This window comes from Echinops telfairi, unplaced genomic scaffold, assembly GCF_000313985.2.
Source record: "Echinops telfairi isolate 266 unplaced genomic scaffold, ASM31398v2 ScPeMD7_655;HRSCAF=1070, whole genome shotgun sequence".
NCBI lineage: Eukaryota > Metazoa > Chordata > Mammalia > Afrosoricida > Tenrecidae > Echinops > Echinops telfairi.
The window spans coordinates 34,926,874-34,933,944 of NW_022104553.1; positions in this window are offsets into that span (position 1 = coordinate 34,926,874).

Below are 7,071 nucleotides of genomic sequence, written 5' to 3' on the forward strand. Positions count from 1 at the left end.
GGGGGCCGGACTTGGGGGGCCGGGGTGCGGGATCGCAGAGTCTCGACGGGATCCTGCGGATGCTGCACAGGTGCGGATATGGGAAACCATGGGAACAGTGTCCAGGGCTTCAGGCTGTTTCTTCGTGCTATTGGTTGCACCGTGATTTGTTCTTGAATCTGTCTTATGAATGGGCTTTTCTGACTTACAGGATTGTCTGAGGAAGGGCCCTCTGCTATTGTGATTTATATATGAAGGATCTTTGTCTGTAGGGTTAGGTGGTTTTGTGACCAAAATTGAGTGTGTGCATGCCTTCGTGATCATCTTTGCTTTTCTTGTGACTGTCTGAGCCTATGTTGCATGAGTTTTTATGACTGTGTGGGTAAAAAAGATGTTTGGGAAAAAAAGATTTTTGGTTAATCGTGGGCAAAGGGAGCTAGCAGACGATGTAAGATATGAAAATAATAATTTATAATTTATCAGGGGTCCACGGGAGGTGGGGGGAAGACAAGCTGATACAAAGGGCTCAAGCAGAAAGACAATGTTTTGAAAATGATGATAGCAACATATGGACAAATGTGTTTGATACAATTGATGTATGGATTGTTATAAGAGCTGTAAGAGGCCCAATAAAATTATTTATTAATTTTTTTAAAAAGAACCATTTGAAAAACAGAAAGCAAAAAAAAAGGTTACTTTTCCCTCTCGAACATTAACTTGTTGAGTAGGAAGGAGAGGGAAAGAATTTATCTTATATGAACAGTTGTCTTAGTTTCTTTACACATTTTTTTATTTTGTTAACTAAATTTGCTAAAGTTTTATCATTCTCCCCCTTTTACAGTTCTCAAATTTTAGTTTTAATAAAGTTTATTGAAACGTTAAAAAAAAGAATTTTATCTAGCAAAGATTTAGACATGATTTTTCTATTGGATCAAATATGCACGTTTCTGGAGAAGAATGGGAAATTGTGGTAACTTTAAAATGTTTTTATTTACTTATTTTTCGTTTGAAACCAACTTGTGTCTTACAAAAGAATCCAGGTGTATTTCTGTTTTACTTCTCCTCCTTTTATAAACATTCCCAACGTGTAGGTCTGATGGGTAAAGAATCTGCAGGGCTTTAAAGGGTCACAGCCTTCTCTGGAAAGGTTCTCTCTGGTCACAATGAATCCTTTTCATATAAGCAGTTTCCCTGGAACCTCATTTTTTTTGTGATGCCCAATTCATGGAACAGTGTGCAGCCGTGAAATTTTGTTTCCTGCTCGGGAAAAATGCCACAAAAACGGTTGTGATGTTGAACACAGCTTACAAGGACAGTGCTGTGGGAAAAACTCAAGTGCATGCTAGTTTTCTCATTTCATAAAAGGTGAAATGTTAATTGATGACAAACCTCATTCTGGATATGTCAATTTCCCTAATGGATGAAAATGTCCACTCGTAGTGCATTTGGAGTTGTTTCCACTAGGTCAGACTGTTAATCAAATTTTCTATGTAGAGGTTCTGAAAAGATTGCATAACAGTGTGTGACCAAAAAAGGCCTAATTTTTAGCAGATGGGGGACTAGTTTTGTCACCACGACAATGCACGCAGCCATCTCAGCACTCCAGTTTTTGGCCAAAAAACAGCATGCCTCTCTTGCCCCACGCACCTTGCTCACCTGACCTTGCTCTGTGCAACTTCTTTGAGTTTCCTCTAATGAAGAGGGACATGAAAGGACAGCGATTTGAAGACATAGAAGAGGCTGAGACAAAAAACTAGGGAGGTGCTGTCAGCTTTCCAAATAGATGAGTTTGAAAGATGTTTCCAAGAATGGAATCGCAGATTTGACAAATGTATTAAGTGTAAGGGAGCATACTTTGAAGGTGATAAGGTTGTTTCATAAAAATAAAAACATAGCTTTCAAAAACAAATTCCAATTTGGGGGGGTACCCCCATGTGCAATTTATTTCCCCCATTTTTTTTATTTCCCCCATTTTTGTGGAATATAATAAATACAAAATTTTTTCTATTTAGTTTCACAGCCCACCTCATCAAATCAGTGACCGTATCCCACTTACCTGTGGGTTTTTATGGTTTGTGTGTTTTTTCTTTACTCACTCTCCCTTTCTCCTTTCTTACCTACCTATCTTTCCCCTTATTTTTAAAGAGAAAGAATTTCAAAGTCAATTCTTGAGTAGCTGCTTTTTCTTTGGCCACAGCCCCCACGACAGTAGTTGTTCATTCTGGTCCACTGTCAGGGTCGGGGGAGGATAATCTGGGTACTGTTGAGAGGCTGTCGACTGATAAAATACATTTACACCTGGAGAAAGGAACCCTCACGGTGCAATGGATGAACACTAGGCTGCAAAACTAAAAATAGGCTAGAACCCACCAGCTACTCTGCTCAACAAGGGAAAACCCCTGCTGATCTGTTCCCATAAAGATTAGAGGTTAGGAAACCTTACGGGGTGATTCTACTCTGTTCTATAAGGTCCTCATGAGTCAGAATCCACAGATGGCACAGTACAGCAATTTACACTGGAGAATGTGCTAGTAAACACTAGCCCTATATTTTGTTAGATGTGAAAGCAAAGTATTTTATTGAAAGATAGATTTGTGAATCTTGAGACACCTTTTATGGAAAACAAGGATTTCTCTCAAGCTGTCTCCCCCAAATGTATGCCAGACTTAGCTGCTTGAGAATGACTGTACACTTGGAGGTCATCAGGAGTGGATTGGGGGTCATTCTCCCTGAGAGTTATCAGCTGTCTAGATCAAGCAGACACCACTGTTTATCCCACACAAATAGGGTCCATTCCCTTCTGACATTGTTCCCTTGAAGGATGAATAAGCTTAGTCTACCATATTGAGTCCAGGGTCCACCCATCTTGCCACACATGCTCCCCTATTCCCTCCCTTTACTATTGCGTGTTCACCCCTAGGTCATCCCCCTCCTATTGCTTGTACTGCCTATGTTGCAACCCCTCCCTATGACGTAGGTTGTTACCTGCTATCAGGGGGCTTGCATGCCTCCCAGGATAGTAGTTGTCTGTTCATTGTATGAGACACCAGGGAGATCAAACTCACCTAAGGATGAGTTGTACTGTCCCTTTCTATGACGTGTGATTCTACAATCATGTCCCCCTAAAGAGATATAATGGTTGGTTAGCAATAAAGAAGAAAGCGAGCTCCGGAGCCAGAGAGGCATTCCCCAGCTCTGAGGCTGAAGGCGCTCCCTGATTCCCGGGACCCTCTCTGGCTCTCGGGCCAGGAGAGGCTCCCCGCTTCTCGGTCCCGAGGCTGCTCCTGCTCTGGTAGCCGGGTTCCCCCCACGAGGACCACTAAGCGGGGCTGAGGTGAGCAATGCTACCATGTAATGTGTCTGACTGTATTATTGTAATATCTCTCATGCTCTCGATGACTTTAATATAATACTTATATATCTCAACCGTACAATTGTGCATTACTGAACCCATGGGTAGTAGTAGTAGTAGTAGTAGCGGTGGGGGCTGGCCCCCCTCACCCTTCCAAATTTAACTTAATACTACACCCTTGCACTCGGGCAGGGTACTCAAACTCAAAACACTGCCATTGAGTTGATTGTGACTTATAGTGATCCTATCGAGCAGGTTATACTGCCCCTCTGGGTGTTTAAGACAGTAGAAAGCCTCATCTTTCTCCCTTGGAGCAGCTGGTGGGTTAACATTTAACAAGCTGAATTCTGTGTTCAGAGCAGCAGAAGCAGAAATTTTAGGCCAAGCTAAAGTTTGATTCAAAATAGTTCCTAATTTAGATTTTAGACAACCAATGATGACTGTAACAGAAATTATTACTATATTAGCAAATGTGTATGTAAGACTGAATGAGTCCAGAAACTGATGGCTTTGAGTAACCATCTAAAAATGTCCAGATGTCCCTTTACAGAAGAGTCACAGGAAGGAGACAAGCCAGTCAGGGTGCGATGTAGCAACAATGAAGCATACAACTTTCCTCTAGTTCATAAATGCTTCCTCCCCACCCACTATAATGATCCCAATTCTACCTTACAAATCTGGGTAGACCAGAGGATGTACGCTGGTACAGATAACTGGAAACACAGGGAATCCAGGGTGGATGATCCCTTCAGGACCAGTGGTGTAAGTGGCAATTCTGGGAGGGTGGAGGGAGGGCGGGTTGGAAAGGGGGAACCGATTACAAGGATCTACATGTGGCCTCCTCCCTGGGGCACAGACAACAGAAAAGTGGATGAAGGGAGACGTCGGACAGGGCAATATATGACAAAATAGTAATGTATAAATTACCAAAGGTTCATGAGGGAGGGGGAGGGGCGAGAGAGGGGAAAAAATGAGGAACTGATGCCAGGGCCTTAAGTGGAGAGCAAATATTTTGAGAATGATGAGAGCAATGAATGTACAAATGCACTTCACACAATTGATGTATGCATGGATTTTGATAAGAGTTGTATGAGTCCCTAATAAAATGATTAAAAAATAAATTAAAAAACAAAAAAAATGTCCAGAAAGTTAGAGTCTGATCTTAGTGCATTACAGACCCAGGTGTCTTCCTGACAAATCTGTTTAAAATTGTGCTCTACTTCTCCTAAGGAACCGTATATACTCGAATAGAAGCCAAGTTTTCCAGCACATTTTTAATGCAGTTTTTGTGGCAAAATTAGGTGCCTCGGCAGATATTTGGGTTGGCTTATACTCAAGTATATATGGTATATCCAGCTATAGTATGAGGTGTTGGCAATTGCACAAACTTCTCCTAGTTAAGCTAAAAGAAAATCTAGGGCACTTTTTAAAAAATCGTTTTATTAGGGGCTCATACAACTCTTATCACAATCCATACATACATCAATTGTGTAAAGCACATTTGTACATTCATTGCCCTCATCATCCTCAAAACATTTCCTCTCCACTTAAGCCCCCGACATTAGGTCCTCATTTTCCCCTCCTTCCCCGGTTCCCCCCTCCCTCATGAGCCCTTGAGAATTTATAAATTATTTTGTCATATCTTGTAGGGCACTTTTAATATCTAATATGACCTTGGCAAGGGAATTCTAAATTTAAGGTTGCAGGAATATGTGACAGAGCATCAGTAATATCATCAGCAAGTTTTTACCATGATACCACATAAGTTACAGGCAGGTTCCTCAGCTAATATTTTATTACTTTTTCTATGGCATCTCTCTATCCAATAATTTAAAATTGTTTGCCAAATAGAGTCTACCACTCTGTGTGTATTTCTAGAAGTTCAAGAATACATTGTCCTTATTTAAGCCACTGAATTAAAAAAAAATTTTGCCATGAAAAATAAATAAATAGTGACTGCTCTGTACCACTTAAAAAAGAAAGAAAATTGAATAGTGTCAGTTTGCTTCCTTTAAAAAAAACCAGAAACAATACTAAAATCATCATTTCAGGCAATAGTTCTTTTACTATTGGGTAATTTGACCCCCACATAAAAAGATAAATAGCAAAAGTACTTTTCCTCCCTACGTAACTGTGGGGAAATGGGCTAGACTGACTGACTTGTTCAAGCCATGTTTGATCAAAAATTATTACAGATGAATAATTGTACCAACTTTAGTGGGCTCCAGAGCTTAGTGAAAAGGAGGAACTATAATTCAATTAAGTTCATTTTACTTAGGAAACTTTTTATCTTTTGCAGCAAAAGTAGTAGTGTTGTGAAGCTCACAGGCCTTTTAAGCTGGATTCGGGGATTAATCAAAGTGTTAATCAAAGAAACATCATACACAAGATGTTTCTTTCCTCAGAGAAATCCTATACAATCCCATCATCGATCTGGGTTAAAATAACACAGGGTATTTGGGTTTATAACCCAAGAGGATACCATTGTGTAACACAAATGACTTACTTAAAAATTATTTTAAAACTAACATTAGTAGGTAGTCCAAAACTCCAGTTAAGTACTGGAATAGCTAGTGGGTCTCAATTTTTATAAAATGTTTGTGGTGTTTAATGATAGAGCCAACAGTTTATCAGGTTAGTAGAACTAACTTCTGATTGAGCCAATCTAACCAAAGCATTTTTGTCCCAAGATCAATGGGGATTGCAAGTATGAAAATGAGATCTCTTCAGAAAGTTTCGTAATGAAGGGATCAAGTTCATCTCCCATGTGGAAGTTGCGTATTACTTAATAAGCCCTTTAGGCACAGTCTTTGTAACTCACGCCCAATGCCTATGCTGTGGCCCACCAGTGAGACTGGCTGTTGTTCTTAGCTGCCGTCAGTCCATTCCGACCCATTTCAACCCTGTGTGCAGCAGAACCAGACACCAGCCAGTCCTGCTACATCCTCACAACTCTCCCTAGCTTTGAGCCCATAGTTGCAGCCACTATGTTAATCCTCATCAAGGACCGTCATTTTTCATGGCCCCCCCCACTGTGCGCACACGCATACACACACACACTTTACCAAGTATGACAGTGGTTCTCAAACTTCCTAATGCCGCGACCCTTTAATGTTGTGGTGACCTCCCCAACCATAATATTATTTTTGTTACTACTTCATCACTGTAATTTTGCTACTGTTATGAATCGGGCGATCCCTGTGAAAGGGTCGTTCGACTCCCAAAGGGGTCGCGACCCACAGGTTGAGAACCGCTAAGTGTGAAGTCCTTCAGCAGGGACTGGACTCCAGATATCATCTCCAAAGTACCTAAGATGAAGTCTTTCCACCCTTGCCTCTAAGGAGCATTCTGGCGGTACTTCTTCAAATAGGATCTGTTTGGTTTCTTGGCAGTCCCTGGTTCTTTCTTTGCCAACACCATAGTTTATTTTCATTATTATTTTTTAATCAATTTATTGGGGCTCATACAATTAATCACAATACATAGATCAATTGTGTAAAGTACATCTATACATTTGTTTTATTCCCAAAATTTGCTTTCCTCTTGGGTTCCCGGAATCAGCTCATTTTCCTTTTTTCCCCTCCCCATCTCTTCCTCCTCCCCTCTCCCCCATGCACCCTTGATAATTTATAAATTATTATTGTATCTTATATTACACTGCCCGGCGTCTCCCTTCACCTACCCCTCTGTTGCCCATCCCCCAGAGGAGGTTATATGTAGCTCCCTGTGATCAATTCCCC